This window comes from Balaenoptera acutorostrata, chromosome 2 (assembly GCF_949987535.1).
Source record: "Balaenoptera acutorostrata chromosome 2, mBalAcu1.1, whole genome shotgun sequence".
NCBI lineage: Eukaryota > Metazoa > Chordata > Mammalia > Artiodactyla > Balaenopteridae > Balaenoptera > Balaenoptera acutorostrata.
The window spans coordinates 66,115,034-66,133,863 of record NC_080065.1 but is presented as its reverse complement, the minus strand read 5'-3'; positions in this window follow the sequence as shown (position 1 = coordinate 66,133,863).

Sequence of the window (18,830 nt, the reverse complement as noted above, 5' to 3'; positions counted from 1 at the left end):
GGCAGATTCTTAACCACTGCACCACCAGGGAAGCCCACCCAAGCTCACTCTTAATAAAAGAAGTACAAATTAAAACTCTACGGAGATACCACATTTTCACCTGCCCTATTCTTGTATATGTTGTGCACGTAGGATCAACACTTTGTTAGTTGTGTACACTAATATTGCTTCTAGGGAAGGCATTTGGGCGATACCTATCAAAATTCCAAATGGACATACTCTTTGATCTAGGAATTCTACTTCTAGGAATTTATCTGACAGATATTCTCCCACAGGTGGCAATGATACAGGTAGGAACATTCACTGCGGTCTTGTTTGCAGTAGCAAAAGCCTTGAAAGGACCTAAATGTCCACCAGTAGGAAACTAGTTAAATAAATAAGGGTACATGCATGCAACAGATAATCTAGTCCAGAGGAAAAAAAGAATGAGGCAGCTCTGTATCTACTGATAGGGGATGATTGCTAAGATATATTGTTAAATTAGAAAAACAAGATTCAAGGTGGTGTATGCAGTATGCCACCATAAATTATTTAAGTGATGATAATATAAACAGACCTATTTGCATGTATATGCATAGCTATTCCTGAATGGACTTATAAAACCCTAGGAATATTGGCTGCCTCTGGGTCAGGGTACTGGGTGGATAGGTAACAGGGAACTATGGTTTCTGTCCCTCACAGCACAGAAAGTCCCCTTTGACTCACTTATTTAACCCTTCACCATTTTCCCATTGCTGTTAGGATTAAGTCCAAATCCTTCTCATGGCCTGCAAGATGCTTCGTCACAGGACCCCGATCTCCCTCCCCTGCGTCATCTGCAGCCCCTCTCCCTCGTGGCTTGGTCTTCTTTCAATTCCTCAAACAAAATTCTCCTTCCCATCTCATGGCCTTTGCAGATGCTCTGCCTGGAACAATCCTCCCCTCCACCTTTGCCTCCCTAATTCCTGGTGGTTCTTGAGCCATCAGCTTCAAGGCCACTTCATCAAGGTGACCTTTGCTACCTCCCCAGCCTAATGTAGTCCCCCAATAGAAGCTCTCATGGCGTCAGAAACTTCTCTTTCAGTAGTAGACACTGCAATTGCAATTAATACATTATTTGTTTGATGTCTGTTTTCCTTTCTAAGCCTCAAGTTAATGTCTGTCTTGGTTACCTCTGTACACATGCATATTACGCAGCAGGTGCTCATACACACTTGTGGAAGGAAGAAAAGAAGTATGGAAGGAATGAAGGTGGGGGAGGGAGGAAGTGGGGAAGGTAACATGTAGAGATGAAGGAAGGAAGAAAGGAAGTAACAGTCAAGACATTACATGAAATTTCTAAAAATCTTATATGTTCTGGTATAATGTTATAAGTCATAATTCTAGTTATTACTTTAAAATGTATATCTCAGAAATAACTAAATTTCCTTGTCAATTGCATTATTATGAACTTTCATCAAATCTTTAACCGTGGTCATTTTTAAGTCTTTTGTCATTTACAGACAGTTCTGGGTGTACTCTGATGCTTTCGCAAAAATGTTCCTATAAAAGGGTTTCAACTTCAAGGAATTCATGGAAAAGACTCTGACAAGGACAGGTTTCTGGTAACTGACTATACTGCTGAACTGAATGAATAAGCATTTTCAGAACTCTAATGGAAAACTGATGAATTCATAAAAGTGGTAACAAAAGATCAAGATGAAAAAAAATTACTAATTACATGGGACTGAGTGAACTGATGAGGATGATTATAATTTTTGTGACTTTCTGTTTGAATAAAAAAAAAAAAGACATTAAAGCCCATTGTAAAGAGCTCTCCCTATGTGCATTCCTCATTAGTAATTAGTTTGTGAGCTTAGTATTCTTAGGTTTACTTGAAAATTACATGTTAACTCTGTGGCCTTAGAATTCGTATTTTATAAAAATTGGGTATTTTGGTTTATTGTTTAGTGAAAAAAAAATGTACCACCACCAATGAATTTTTGTTTTACTTTAGCCTAGAAATCGTGTTATTCTGAATATTTCTTCTTTTACCACTGAGGGGCAGTAGCTTTTCACACAGAAGGTAAAGATTTCTATCTTTTATGGATGGGAAGGTGTTTTAATATACATATTCGGTTGGCCAAAAAGTTCATTCGTGTTTTTCTGTAAGATTTGGAAAAACCCAAATGAACTTTTTGCCCAACCCAATATGTTAGGGCTTTAGGCTATTTTAAATAGTCTACATATTTTTACATTGATGCTGCTGGGTTTAAATATGAATCAGATGGTCATTTGGTCGCATTTAGAATGAATCAGTCTTCTTCCTGAGCCTCCAAGGCCCTGAAGGAGCTGGCTGCCCCCCACCTTTCTGCCCAGCCACGCCGGCCTTCTCAAGGAGGCAAGATCGTCTCCCTCCAAAGCCTGGTCACTTGTTATTTCTTCCTGGAATGCCATCCTCATGAAGGTTTCTGCTCCACTGTCAGCAACTCAAACAGGACTTTACAGATCCTTCCATCTAAAGTAGCTCCACCCAGAGACCGGACAGGTTTTGTTAGCCCTGAATCTGAGAAAGAGAATACAAAATTATGAATATAAAAATTCATACAAAAATAAATACTTACTTAGAAAAAAAATCACAACAAAGGACAAAACAAAAAAAGCTGGCACATACCCCAATCATCAGAAAAGCCTGAAAAAGAGCACATATTTTTATTAATTAACTGCCTGACATAATATGTTTTTACCCTGCCATTTTGTGTATATACTCTTTGGTCACCTCTTTATAAGACAGCGATGGTGTGATATTTTCTAGGCAGAGGATAAAAAGGTAATTCAGTCTTCGGTAGAGTATCACTGATTGAAATGTGTTTTTATGATTGATAGAACAGAAAAGTTGTTCTTTGCTTTCACTACTCATTATTGGTAGTGCCATGTAAAGTTTTAGGATTGCTGTCAAAATTCAAGAAATCTCTATTAGGTTTTTTTTCATATATGGGCTCTAAGACTTTAAGGCATTTCAAGCGTTTTTGTTTCAGGGTGTGTGGTATGTGCGTGTGTGTGGTGTGTGTGTGCGCATCTCTTCACACTAGCCTAGCATCACAGCCCCTCGGGGGGGCTTGGACTGGGCCTGAGCAGATGAAGAGCTCTGAAACTTAAGCTGCGTTAGGTCAGAGTCAATGGCCCTCAACCCCACTCCTCAATTACTTGTTACCACTTCCCTTGGTTTTCATTTTCCTCAGCACTAGCCACAGCCCGAACTTACCTTAGTTCTGCGTCTGCCTGTGTCCAGATGGCCTTCCCCCACTGCCACGTGAGCTGGCACTACCCTCTGACTGTTTTGCTGAGGCTGTGCTCCCAGAGCCTCCCACAGGTTTGGCCTAGGAGAGGGGCTCAACAATTTGTTGAATGAATGAGTGAATGAATGTTACATGGGATTTAATATCAATCTCTCGAATTTGTTCTTGGAATTTATGAATGTTGATTTTTCATAAGACCCATTTTAATTAAGCGTGATGGCATAGAAAGTGTTCGGAGCACTAATTTTGCTAATAGGATAATTTTCTGAAATGGTAGTTTTTACCTGCTATCACAATGTGTACATTTCTTTGACTAGAAGTTTCAAAATAGTAGAGCCAGATTCTTTAGAGTTTGTGTGGGACTCAGATCCGTGATACAGCAGCTTTCAAACTTTCTTGTTGTATTAGCTCCCCAAGTAATTTAAAAACAGAGCAAGAGAGTTGACACCCTCACACATTTTCAAGTTATTATTTTTTTAAATCATAAGTTTAAATATTTGCAAATGATGTCATTACTGACTTAGTGTAAACTGAGACTTTAAAAAGCCAACTGTATTAATTGGAAGCAAAATACCAAATCAATTTGATTCCTGTTTTTATCCCTTTTAGAAATACATTAATGAACTCTTCTTTAATAGTAGAAAATAATATAATGTTCATTTTTCTTCCTTAAATCTGTATTCTCATTCTACTCCTTCTCTCCCTCTCAATGTCCTATATTTTCATGTCTGAAAGTCTTCTGTGGATAGACCCATCAAACTTTTATATAACAAAAAATATATACATATATATATACACTTAAATGTAAATTTGTAAAGTTTTTGTTGTGATAACAAGCTCAAAATATTTAACATTTCTTCTAGATTGAGTTATTATTATTATTATACGTATTATCAAAAAATAAATATATGACAAATTTTGATTACAAAAAGTAATTATGAAAAATAAAATGTTATTAGAAACACATTTCTTAATTAGATGAGTTGAACTGTTCTTTCAATTAGTTTATGTATGCATGTTTGAATATTATTTATTGCTAGGATGAGGCAGAGTTTAGCATCAATTCTATGCCTACTTAATTTTTTTATAAAGGTAAGTTCTGAGAAAACTTATTCAAATAAATAAGCAGATGGGAAAGAAGAATATTTTGTTATAGCACTATTAATCTCCTGGACTCCTTCCAAGTTTTACATCAGAAATTATATAATGATATATTACCAGGAACTATCATTAATGCCCTATTAGCTAACATGTCCTACTTTGGTTACATCGATGGCAAAGAATTAGGAACCAGCTGACTTGCAAAAAGAGTAATCAACCATTAGGACTTCCCTGGTAGTCCAGTGGTTAAGAATCCATGCTTCCACTTCAGGGGGCACGGGTTTGATTCCTGGTCAGGGAACTAAGATCCTGCATGCCACGCAGTGCGGCAAAAAAAAAACAACAACCAAAACAAAAATCAAAAAAAAAAAAAACCCAACCGTTAAAGTCATTTACTTTCCCAACACCAGTATTTAGGAATCTCCTTGTGTTTGGAGCTTCAGATGTTTTGACTTCTCAGGACAATTTCGGGTTTTACAATGCAGTGCAGGAAGATTTGGGATGAGTGAAAGGTGTGTTTTTTAAAAAATTTTTGATGTGGGCAGTGATTATTAGAGGAAAGGTAGGAGGAGAACCCATAAACACCTGAACAACAGGTGTGTTTTCAGGCAGAGTAACTGTATGAAACAGTCCTTTCAAACGCAAGGTGAGGATCTGAAACTGATTTCCTTGAAACGACCTCTGTCTGTGTACGGAAGAGAAAAGTCTTGCAGTCACATCACAGTTGGAAGACCATTCATTCTGAACCTATTTCAGAATTAGGTTCCGAGGTGTACTTTACAATGGTCATACCACTAGCCCATAGCACCCCTGGGATGAGACCCAGACCCAGGTGTCCTTATACCACACCCTCTACCTAGTCCTTCTCTCTTACAGCAAGTAGTGTTTTTTGTTTGTTAAAAAATGCTCAATTTTTTTAAAGTTTTGTTATTTTTAAATTTATTTTATCGAAATATAGTTGACTTACAGTGCTGTGTTACTTTCTGACATACAGCAAAGTGATTCAGCTATACTTCTATATATATTCTTTTTCATACTCTTTTCCATTATGGTTTATCACAGGATATTGAATAGAGCTCCCTGTGCTATACAGTAGGGCCTTGTTTATCCATTCTATATATACTAGTTTGCATCTGCTAACCTCAAACTCCCAATCCATCCCTCTCCCACTCCCCCTCCACCTTGGCAACAACAAGTCTGTTCTCTCTGTCTGTGTGTCTGTTTCTGTTTCGTAGATAAGTTCATTTGTATCAGTTTTTTTAGATTCCACATATAAGTGATCTCATATGATATTTGTCTTTCTCCCTCTGACTTACTTCACTTAGTATGATAATCTCTAGGTCCATCCATGTTGCTACAAATGGCATTAAAAAAAAATGCTCAATTTAAATCAGCTTGTAAAGCTCCAGCAACTTCAGTCAAGACCAAAATATGAATAATCTGTAGAGGGAAAGGAATAGTAGTCTCTGGAATTACACCGTATAAACTTCTAAAATATGCAATTTATTCTCGGAATCTATTTATCCAGGAGCCTCACAATCGACAACTGTAGTAAGAGTCTTAAGGGCGACCAACACAATATTTACAAGCAATTGGTAAGATTATGATTATTTATAATCACATCTTCCAAACAGAGTAAGTAGGTAACACACTTATAAAAACAAACTAAAATTAAAACACAAATTTGGTGATTCACTTTCAATTTATTTAGAAAGTATTTATTAAGAGTCTACCATGTGCCAAGAATGTACTGGCTGCTAGAGATTTTGAAATTAATTTTAAACTAATTAGCTTACTGCAGGAAGGCGTGCACATGGTGATTAAGAGCAGCAGATGCCAGGGCCACCTCTGGCTTAACTCTTGCCCCATCTTTTTGGTTTAGGTGGCTTTAGGCAAGCTTCAGTGTCCTCTTCTGGAAAGTGTAAATAATAATATGTAATTCCTAGTGTTATTGTGGGGCTCGAGGAGATAGTCGTATAATAAACACTCAGGAAATGGCAGTTATTTTTATCACTCTTTTTATTTACCCTGCCACTCCAGCACCTGGTGTGGTGTCTGCACTTAAGGGTAGACACTCAATAAGTGCTACTGAGTCAACAAATGAATGCACAAAAACAAATATTCTAATACACCACTCTATCTGTAAAAAAAGAATTACATTGTGAGCAGAACAGGTTATTCTCAAAGGTACAATTTTAGTTACAATATTTAGTACATTCTAATGCTAAATACCTTTAAAAATATTTCTTTCTCCATTCTACTATTCAGTGAAGTCATAGATCTCACTTTTAGAAAGCTTCCCGAGTATTCGAACATTTTCCCATCAATTTTTTTTTTCAGCAGAGTCTTCAGGGTGAGAATTATGGTAGGCTCCTTTTAAATTATACAAAATAGTTCCAGGAAATCCACAAATTCCTTAGAAATATGTGGATCTAGTGGGAAAAGTATTTCACATTTTTGAGAATTCCCAGGTGGGAATGGGCAACCAGTGACATCGTATCTTGTTGAGATGAGAGTTTAAAGGACCATGAAGGATATATTATTGTTAGAGAATTTTTCTTGTGCCAATTTGGGGGCTGGTATGGCAGTACGAAGGGGACAATTCTTCCCTTTCTAAGGTGAATAGTCCAAGTTCCAGATCCAGGTCTCTCCTAGGATCCCTTTCTGTTTGCTCCCCTCTCCCTGCCTCTACTTTCACTGCTCTGATGATTCTCTCCAGCGACAACATCTACAGTGTGTTGGTGGGAGTGTTGGAAGTTTTAAGAAGTGACATCTGGGATTGTGTGCCTTATTGCAAAACAGCATTGCTGCGATCCCACATCCTTTATTGCTTAAGCTTTGGTTATTTTAACATACTCATTACATTGACCTGGATCCTATTCCTTGCTCTTAATCATTCAAAAGGATATTGGGGGGGGGGGCTTCCCTAGTGGCACAGTGGTTGAGAATCTGCCTGCCAATGCAGGGGACACGGGTTCGAGGCCTGGTCTGGGAAGATCCCACATGCCGCAGAGCAACTAGGCCTGTGAGCCACAACTACTGAGCCTGCGTGTCTGGAGCCTGTGCTCTGCAACAGGAGAGGCTGCGATAGTGAGAGGCCCGCGCACCGCGATGAAGAGTGGCCCCTGCTTGCCGCAACTAGAGAAAGCCCTTGCACAGAAACGAAGACCCAACACAGCCAAACAAATTTAAAAATAAATAAATAATTAAATAATTTAAAAAAAAAAGGATATTGGGTTATTAAAATTTGGAAACGTAAATAAAGCCTAGGTACTGGAGAGCAGACTTGTTAATTAATCACTCACTCTACCTGGTTCCATTAATCCAGTCCTGAGTGTGCTTAAGGAAATATACTTTAAAGTTTCCTTTAAAATAAATGTCATCAGTTCTAATTATACTTCCCTTCACATGCAAACTTTCTTTTAAACCATTCTTTAGGTTGAGTTAGTACTTTGGGTGATGTTGGTACTTCCCGTCTCTTGTCCTGTTGGAAAACTTAAGCCCAGCTACTGAATTGTACAAGAGAAGAATTAGGCATTTGTTTTGTTCTCTTTCCTAGCTCTGTTTTTCATTCTCAGCACACCTACTCCTACCCACAAATCCAAGGCTACAGTCTTTCTCTCTAAAACATATTTCTGCCCACGATGTACCCAGTGGTTAATTTCCACAGCTCTGATTCATCTTGACAGTCACATGCTTCCAACAGGTGAGCAGTCACCTGGAGACACTTTTCTGTAATAATACATATGTTTCATGATGGTGCTATGTATCACCCTCATTTTCCAGGTATACGACGTGACAGAATTCCAGTTTTTTGTCCTATCCCCTTAAGGTATTTATACCTTTTTTCCCCCATGTTTCTTATCATGTGTCTTAGCAATCATTTTTTAGTTTTTCTAACCTTCTCAATGTTCTTCCAGATATTTGATTGCCTCTGTGGGGTTTTTTCTCTCTTCTGTTTGTAATATAGTAATATTTTGTTCTGGTAATATATTAGTCAAAGATGATTTCTGTGGGGGCATATCAGTAAAGTAAATAATGAACCATGAAACCTGCAGTGAAAAATGTGGAAGTTACAGGAAGAAAACTAATCAAGCAGAAGTAAGCTGGCTCAAGGCTGGGTTTAGGGCTGGCTGGGTTTAGATAGGGGAGTGTGTCTTTGAGTTCCCTTTCTCTGTTGCATCTTTAGTCATTCCTCGCTACCTGCAGCATCCTTCAGCCTCTCAGAAGCTCAGTATTTTCATGTCTCCCAGTTTCCAGTCGGGAAGAAAAGCAACCGCGGAGGACAACCTTTGAGGTGTCAGCCACGCTCACTGTCTCTGCCTGTCTTAGATCTGACCCCCTCATCCACAGGGTGGCTTCCCGGGAGCCGTTATTAGCTTAGATGACCCACCCCTAGCCACGGTTGATTGGACCAGGAGAGACCATCGAATCCATACTGCTAATCAGATTCCTTCTCCACAGACCCTGATTCATTTGAAAGCTTCAAGTTTGATCCAAAACTCTCCCCCTCCTCTCAGCACACATGAGGCTCAGGGCCTGGTGACTTGTGTGTGGATTTGTGTGTTTGTGCATGTGAGTGATGGAGGGGCATGCACTGTTCTCTAACAGAAGCCCACCTTCATCCATGGTGGACCCTTCCAGTGTGTGGAACGGGAGGAGAGAAAGGGAAAAGTTGTTTCCTGAGGTGAAGGCGTCATCTGCCCTCCAGGTGGAGCTTGTTGTCTCTGAGAGACATAGGTGGAGGCTCTTAAGGAATTCAAGCCCAAACCCAGGAAGAAGGCTTTGAGAGATCTGGTGACTCCAGGTCTGAAGCCTCCCCCTCCACATTCCTCTGCACCCAGAGCCCCTCTGCTTCATGGCTCGGTGGTCCTTGACAAGCCTGCCACCTCCAATCTTACACCTTCCATGGTCCCAACTCTGGGGTCTTAGGAGGAGGTGAGTGGGATCATGCTCTACCCGTGAGGACCTGGAAGCTTGAGGGGGTGTCCATTGGCCCCTCTCCTTCTGATCACACCATCACACTGTGGGCCTCAGTGCTCATTCCCCGCTGGTACTTGACATAGATCAGCAAGACCAGTGCTCACCAGTCATGCAACCAGGACCCGAGATGTCAGGCTCCTCTTTCTCCCAGACACACACGAACTTGGAGTGGTTCTGTTGCGTTCCCTTCCCTCAGCTTTGTAGAGGAGGCCAATCCTGAGACCAAAGTCTCTTATCAAACCTTGTCTTTTCCTCCAAAAGGAGAATTCCTCCTCTTTGATCTTCTCATGATAGGACCTGGCAAGCCAGCCTAGTCTCTCCAGCCCCTGCGAGTACAGTTGTACCAGGAATACAACTGGTCCCTCTTTATTTCAGCTCCAAGCATTACATGATTTTTCTTAATACAGCACTGACTCTGCTGGGCTCCCCAGATTATTCTGCTAACATGAGTGCCAGGACGATCTCTCAATCTGAAACTCACACCCTCCTGCTACTATAACTCAAGGAGGTTTCTGTTACTCGCAAGCAGAGTCTTATTCATGTATTTGTAACTTTTCCCAACGACATACATTTGGTAATATTATTGGCTAAAGAAGTCAATGTGGGTCCCAAAGGAATGACTTTTCCTGGGATGCTTCAAATCCCACCAGGTTAGTGCCTTATGTGAGACTTGTCCTCCAGAGAAAGTGGATAGTTTTGTGATTTTCTTCCAGCAGAGCTTAGCAGCTTCCATGTAAGAATAGGCAAAGTGTGCAGTGGGGTTGCTCCCAGGCTGAGCTTTTTAGGGAGCACGTGGCAGAGAAGAAGAGAATGAGGAAAGGAAAGTGCTGGTGGGAAAGTGGTTAAAGCAACGAGCCATGAGGCCCAGGTTGTGGAGCACGGAGTGGTCCTACGCCTTGGCTGCTCATTGGAATCAGCTGGGGAAACTTTCAAAATAATAATGGTTAAGTCCCTCCCCCAGAGCATCTGATGTCATTGATTAAGGCAGACTAGTCATCCTGAGCCGCACAAAGTGCCCAGCTGATTCTAATATTTAGCCGAGGTTGCGAAACACAGCTGTATGTAAGGAAAAGAAGTGAAGTTAGATGGACGCTGGTAGAAAGTTCAAGATACTGGAGATCCTGGATGTAGTTGGCTTGACTGAGACCTGGATTCAAGAGGGAGGCTGCTTGGAGATCGGGAAGTCAGGACAGAAGGTAACACCGGGTGCCAGGCGTGGCTGAGAGTGGTTCTGCTGAAGTGACCTGTGAGGGTGGCGAAGTGGCTGGTCAGATGGGACTGCTGGCTGGGTTACCTTCGTGCGTGGCTGTCATTTTCTGGGATACTGATTGAAGGCTGAGGTTGCAGAGAAAGAGCCCATAAGGAGGTGCTGAAGCCCTTGCTAACTATGGTGGAGGGACCTGGGGTCGGAGATTGAAGAAACAAGGATGGGAAGAGGGTGGGGGGTTGGAGGACATGAACCTCAGAAGAGAAGAGGCTTTTCAGGGGGTGGGAGAGTGACAGCTGGAAGTTGCAATGGATCATTTAGAGGAGGTGTTAGTACCCCCTTCCCCTGCAGGGAGTCTGGGAGAAGGTAGGTGTATAGGAAAACTCAGTTTCGCACCTGTGAGTCTGTCTTTCCTCTGTGTCTCCTTTACTCCTCACACAAAACCCTTCACTTCTGGTCGCCAAATGTGTGGAGGCTTTTCTCCACGCCATCCAATTCTCTGTGCACCGGGTGGGGATGGGGTGAGTCCTACGATTTAACTCAGTCCTGACACTGCCTACCTAGAGATAGTGTCAGATCCCACAGGGTATGGGTTCTGTCCTACAAGACTGTCCCCATCCCCGCCTTCAGACGCCAATCGCAAGTCCAGGTTGTCACCTGTGCTTTTGATGGCTCGGCTATAAGTCAGAGGTTGCCATGACTCCCCCTCCTTGGGTTTGATTAATTTGCAAGTGTGGCTCACAAAGCTCAGGGAAACATGTTTACTGGTATATTAAAGGATACGATAAAGGATACAGATGAACAGCCAGATGAAGAGATACATAGGGTGAGGTCTGGGAGGGTCCTGAGTGCAGGAGCTTCTGTCCCTGTGGAGTTGGGGTGCGTCACCCTCCTGGTGTGGATGTGCTTACCAACCTGGAAGTTCTCCGAACCCCCTTCTATTGGGATTTTACGGAGGCTTCCTCATGTAGGCATGGTTAGTTATTATTATTATTTTTTAATAAATTTATTTATTTATTTATTTTTGGCTGCATTGGGTCTTCATTGCTGCGCGCAGGCTTTCTCTAGTTGTGGTGAGCGGGGGCTACTCTTCGTTGCGGTGCACGGGCTTCTCACTGCGGTGGCTTCTCTTGTTGTGGAGCACGGGCTCTAGGCGCGCGGGCTTCAGTAGTTGCAGCACGCAGGCTTCAGTAGTTGTGGCACGCGGGCTCCAGAGCGCAGGCTCAGTAGTTGTGGTGCATGGGCTTAGTTGCTCCTCAGCATGTGGGACCTTCCCGGACCAGGGCTTGAACCTGTGTCCCCTGCATTGGCAGGCGGATTCTTAACCACTGTGCCACCAGGGAAGGCCGGCATGGTTAGTTATTAACTCCATTTCCAGCCCCTCCCCCGTCCCTGGAGAATGGGGAATGGGGCTGAAAATTCCAAGCTTCTAATCATGGCTTGGTCTTTCTGGTGACCATCCCCCATCCAGAGTTGTCTCAATAGAATAAAAGATGCTCCCAGTGCTCTTTTCACTTAGAAAATGACAGGGTTTCAGGAGCTCTGTTCCAGGAACCGGGGGCAGAGACCAATACATATCTTCTATTATCTCCCCATAGGGAAATGAGCAGTGTGCCCTAGACAGAGCTGTAGCACAAGTGAGGTCTTGGAAAAGAGCCTGATTCTTCAGTATTACTGAGGTTTGGTCTCCAGATGGTTGGGCATTTCTTGTAAAATTTTTCAGAATTGAATGAATAGATTGTTTAGGATCCATGACTTAGCTTGTGCTGTGCAGGGGTCACAAATTGGTGAATTCCAGCGCATTTTGTTCAGACCACACCAGAGTTTGGGGGGAAAATGGAACCTGAATGTCTTTGTGTGGAGCCTGCTCGCTTCAGTTTACCCCAGGTCCCACCTTTGGCCCCCAAATGGAGCTGCTTCCTACATTTACACTACCTACTCAGCCCCAAGACTTTTGTTTCCTTAATTTCTTTTATTACGAAAAATTCCAGAATATAAAAGTAAAGAGAATAGCATAATGAATCCCCATATACTATCACCCAGACCTGAAGATTTTTTTTTTTTTTAATGAAAGCTTCTTTCTTTCTTTCTTTCTTTCTTTCTTTATTTTTGGCTGTGTTGGGTCTTCGTTTCTGTGCGAGGGCTTTCTCCAGTTGCGGCCAGCGGGGGCCACTCTTCATCGCGGTGCGCGGGCCTCTCACTATCGCAGCCTCTCCTGTTGCAGAGCACAGGCTCCAGACACGCAGGCTCAGTAGTTGTGGCTCACAGGCCTAGTTGCTCTGCGGCATGTGGGATCTTCCCAGACCAGGCCTCGAACCCGTGTCCCCTGCATTGGCAGGCAGATTCTCAACCACTGCGCCACCAGGGAAGCCCGAGACCTGAAGGTTTTTGATGTTGGGATCCCTGGGGAGATAAAAAGAGCAGGACAATCCACTTCTTTGCAAAAGCTTTCCCTCCGGTGCCGCTTCACTTTCACCCCATCCTGACTTACTAGTTGTTATTTGTATTTCTACTGAAGCATTTCCACATAATTATTCATACGTACTTGTTGAGCCACTTATGTGTGCCAGGCCCCTTTGTAGGCACTGGAGCTAGAGCAGAGAGCAAAACAAACAAGGTCCCTGTCCTCAGAGGACTTACAGCACAGGGTGGAGGAGAAAGACAGTATACAGTCAGTCATCAATCAACGGGTCATGTGAAGTGCTATGAAGGACAAAAGCAAGGCCATTTGACAGAGCATCTAGTCAAGGTGTAGGGGATGGCAGGACTGGGGTGATTGGGGCACTTCAGGTATTCAGGAGGGCATCCCTGAAAGGGTGGCATTTGATCCAAGACATGAATGACAAGAAGGTACCGACATGTGAAAATCTGAAAGGTACCACACTCCAGGCAAAGGGGACAGCCAGTGCAAAGGTCCTGAGGTAGGAAAGAGCTTAGGGGCTGTTCAAAGGACAGAAAGAGGTGAGCAGGATGGAGATGTTTCTCAGGGCTTCCTTGGGGCACCTTAGCCCTCCCTAATGCTGGGTTAAGGTGGCTTATCTCTGTGCCTCTACAGTGCCCTCTGTGACATCTATTATAGCACTTAATTCCTTTAGTGAGGATTTGTCTGTCTCCCTCACTGGTCCAGGGGCTGACCTAAGGCAGGGTGGTATCATTTTCATCTTCATATTTCCCAGAGCTTAATTGTGTCTGGCTCACAGACGGTGCTCAATAAATATTTGAAGCAGCATAAATGTGTGCTTTTTGGAGGAAAGAAGAAGATGGGAATCTGGACCCCTGAGTTCAAGACTCAAATTTGGAAGTAACAAGCAAATCACAAAAATTTTCAGCTCCTAAAATTTTCCCTGCATGTCTGAAAGAGTACAATGAAGTATTTTTGCAACTATTCAAGTTTCCTTCTTTCTATCAGGGGTCTCCCAAATGTGTATTTGTTTTCTCACTCATCAGATATTTATTGAGCTCTTACTACATCCAAGGCATTATTCTAGGCACGTGGGTATGAAAGTGAATAAAGCCAAGTCTCTGCCCTTGTGGAGCTTGTATTCTAGTTTGTGGGGAGGAAGTGAAAAAGAAATATTTTTTGACAAAAAATGTATGGCAAGTGGTGACAATTGCTATCGAGAAAAATAAGCAGAGTAAGGGGGATAGAGAGCGTAGAGGAAGGTGCACTGATATTTTACACGGAGTGGTGAGGGAAAATGAGTCAGTTTTGGGTCCTCTGGGAATCAGATGCCAATAAGGACATAGAATTGCAAGACTGGAGGGTGGGATGGGGTGGAAATGCTCATGAAAGTTAAAGGGGAGAGGGACCAAGAATGACAGGTAGAACCTTCAGGCTGCAATGCAGGTCTGGCACCTGTGAAAGGGGAGGAGGAGATAGGACTGGGTAGAGGTTGAAACTGAATTGTGATGAAGATCCAGAAATGCCTTGGTCCACCCGGTGGTGAGTTCTGGAGAGAATATTGTCCTCTGTCGTCCTTCATGCACAGTTGTCCTTTGTCAGGTCAACATGTCAGGCTTTTATACCCTTGCATTGCTTGGGCACCAGGTACAGGCTGGCCTAGGGAAGGTGTGACCTTGAACAAAGAGGTCCTCTGCAGCTTTGACCTTGAAGGAGCTGGGTGCTGAGGTCATATAACCCACAGCTGGGCAGCCTGTCCTTCCATGAAAGGGCATCTGAGAGGCGAAACTCAATGTCTGTGACAGGAAGCAATTGGAAGTTTTTGAATCGAGGAGTGTCATAATCTACTTAGCTTTTAAAAGAATCATTCATGATAGCCTATGGAGATTAGATCGGAGGGAGCCTAAGGAGGAAGCAGAGAGACTGCTTAAGAAACTTACTGTGTGATAATCTAGGTGAGAGATGATGGTGGCTTGGTCCAGGGAGGTGATGGTAGGAAGGTTGTGAAAAGCCGATATATTTTGAAGGTAGGTCTGACAGGCTTTGTTGATGGACTGAAAGTGGGCGTGAGAGGAAGAGAGGAGTCAAGGATTTGGGCTTGAGCAAAATCTTAGAATCTGGAGCCGCCATGTTCTAAGATGGCAGATGCTGTGGGAGGGCCATGTTTAGGGGGACAAGAGAAGCTCAGGACCTTGTCTTCAGACAAGGGCTGCTCCTAGGACATGGAGGGCTCTGGGGAATGTTTTTATGGGATATCTGTCTATATAAGCAATTTTATTTTAAAAAGGTATTCAATCTAAAATGTATTTAAAAATTCATGGGCTCATGTGAGGTGTGGTGATCTGCCATGTGGTTTAGAACAGTGCGTTGGAAAGTGGTACTTCTGTGAAAATGCTCATCTCTTCCGACTGAGGAATAGGAAGCATGTCTTCTTGTTCTTTCTTGGCAAACGAACTACTTTCATATCTTCCACTGAGAGAAAAAGATAGCGATGCTGTCTATTCTTGCTCTCAATGCCTGTATTGAAATGATTAAGATCTTGTTTCTGCAGCTCCCTCATCCCACTTATTTGGTGCTGGTTATATCGGTACTCCTGATACCATATCATCCACAGTGTGGCCTGTGAACACTGGCTTCTGCGACTCTCAGAGGTGACTGTTGTGCTTCGCGGACGGTGACCACAGTGCACGTCTTACGTGGGAACATTGAATGACTGTTCCTTTTGTGGCAAATTTACTGTTGGGAATCTTACAGTGTGAATGTAGAGGAGTGCATCTTCCAACACAGTGCCTTCCTAGGACATGATGTCTCAGTGTTGACTCTGCAGCTACTTTCCACACAACTCCACAGGAGGCAGTGCTGGAAGAGAGGGGTCATTCACTCAGGGATGTCCATCCCTCGTCTGGCACTACTTCATGCCAAGCCGGGAGGCCAGGACGGGGCCATATCCATCAGAGGCCAGGGAACATGGGCAGGCATAGCCGGCTGACCTTGTGGAGCAGTGTCTGGAAATTCCTCGGGGTCTGAGGTGTGGCCACCCCTGGAGGAGCCTGTGGAGGGGTGGGGTGACCACTGGGTGGCAGTGGTGGCGGGGGAGGGAGGAGCCATGTTTGAGGAAGGATGCTCAGGGTAAAGAGCCCCTGTTGCTACCCCTGCTGTCCCCCTGGGCTGTGTCCCTTCACCCCCCTCCCTGCCCTGTGCTGAGGCCGGAACCCGCATAGGTGAGAACTAACACGGGCCTCCACAGGCTGCTCAAAGCAAGGGCTGACGGTGGACCTTTGGCGGCCCAGAGGCCGGAACTTGTCCTGTGTCTGAGAAGAGTCACACACAGTCTGCACTGTACTGGGCAGCCCAATCTCACCTGATTCCGGGACAGAGATACTGTACCCACCAGCAGGAGCTTTCCTGTCACCATTTGCCCCTCCTGGAACCGGGGCCAACAAGAGTCCCAGGGCTCCTTGGGGCCCTTGGTCAATGCCAGACTGGGGTGGAAGTGGGAGACATGGGAAAGAGGTGTACATTGTCACTGAGCACCTAGAAGGGAAGAAACCGGGACTGGGTCCCATGCTGACCTGTCCAGGCTGGGGGCACCCCTCCCGGATGGCACAGCTGGCCCTGAGCAGTCCTAGCCACTACAGAGGGACTTAGACAGTTTTGAGGAAGGCGTCTATGGTGACCAGAACCCACGCAGACCAGGTCCAGATTTGGGGGAACCCTGCCTGGACAACCACGGGAAGGGGCACAGGGCCTGAACCCCAGGGTTCAGGGCAGCGACTGGCTTGGGTCTAAAGGTTAGGCTGATGTCAAGTGCATGTTCTTGGGGGTGGTCCAGGCTGGAGATACAAATCTGGGGGTCATCAAACTTCTGGGAATGGCTTTATGGAAGGAAAAATTTCTGAGGCTTCTAGCTCCCAAACTCCATCATCTTATTATAAAATGTAAGAAGACAGTCCTCTCCTTCCTAGGGGGATGAAGAACTCTAAACAAGAATTACCCACATGATGGTTTCTAGAACTTCCATAGCTTATGCTTATGCAAACCTACAAAGACCTCTGAGTCCTGAAAACAGAAACAGTTCATAATATGAAAAACCACAGGCCTGAACCTCCCTAGGAAGCAGTACTTGTGGGGAAGAATGACATTTTCATTCCCAGTGCCAGGCTGAGTATAGGCTAATAAAACTTTCCCTGCTCTCTGAACAGTGTTATTTGTTTTAGTCTGCCGTCTGTTTAGTCAGGGGAATAATTAATTAGCAACGAAGTCTGCTGGAAACATACCACAAGTGGCACTCAGTAAATATTTGTTGACAGTGGTGAGGCTATTGCTTACTATACCATCAAATTAGCAACATAAAATTGCAGAGTTCTTTAAGCACGGTATGAGAGATTTGTCACCTTACAGATGAGAAAATCGATGCTCAGAGAAGCAGGGTGATATGTCCAATGCTGCATAGTGAGGTAGAGGCAAAGCTAGGACTTGCACCCCAAATTCCTGATTCTAAATTTATTAATTGTTTTTTCTACTACATCGCATGAGTGTTTTGCAATGTAGTGTTCTGCACAATTCATGTGTTGAGACATTAACCTTTCCAGAGAACAGTAAAATCTCATTGAGTCAAAATAATTGGAAGGATGGCCAGGCTGAATTGGGGGAAAAGTTTGAACTATTTTCAAAGATATTCAGCCTTTTCCTTTCAAGGCCATGTAGTAAACTGGAACAAATAACCACAAAATGGGGCCAAATAGAGGTCTCACTGAACCTGCTTGAAGGAACAAACAGGAATCATTTTCAAATGGTACATGAGCAGCTTGCAAATAAGTGATGACTGCTAAAAATATGTTAGGCATTTGGGGAAATAAATTTTTGTTAAAAGTACTCTAAATATTTCCCTTGAAAATGTACTTCATGTAAAAATTTACATAGGGAACGTTCACAGATCTCTCGCTCAAACCATGTGGTAAAATGATTGTGCGTTTGATATAGTGGCATACAAATTAACCTCTTCTGTTTGGCCGTACTCGAATGGTTTGGCATTATTTCTGTAGCTCACAGCAGCACAAATGATGGCATCTGTCTCTCTCACTTTCCATCTCCTTAATTTTTCGTCTATCCAAGGCCAACAGAGCCTCCAGCTGCTTGAAAACTGGAAGCATTTTCTGGCTCTTCCTTTCCCTCACCACACTCCCACCAATTTTGGCCAAATGACCCTGCCCTTTCTGTCACCATCTGTGAGAAGTCTTTGTATTTGGCTGCCTTTCTGTCGTTTTCTGTTCAAACACTAAACATTCATTTGTTCCTGAAGATGTTTAGAAACACTGGGCCTCGTTATCCCTAACTCTGCGGTTTAACACACTCTCAGACTATTCCTGAAGCACTTCCCAGGGCTCCTCTATTTTTCTGTCTTCAAATTGACTCCTTCCTCCTCGATTGTGTAAGAATCAGAATTGTCTACCTGGCACATAACACACAGAAGGTTCCAGACTGGCTGAGTGGATGTTACTGACTAACAGGGAGGCTGTTTGTGAAAACAGTCTGTATAATATTCTCAGCCAGCCATTGTGCTCAAAACTGGGGAAAATGATCTCTGGGGGAAGAAAAAAAGAGGATCCGGTTGGAGACAGATAAGGCTTTCCTTGCTGGGTGGGTTGTCCAGGATGTGATTCAAAGATCCATGTATCTTAGGGAAAAACTGATCAAAACAAATAAAGGGAGCTACAGCTGTTTCTGCCGTTTAATGTTACAGTTTGTGCTGATGAAATAGCTTGAGTTCAAAGAAAAATAGAGCTCCTCCGGCATTCCCAGCTGGTGCCTTGCTGCCCCCCTCTGGAGAAATTGGGAACTGAAGCTTTCGATCCCTTCCTGTCCAGTTCTGTCTCCGTTA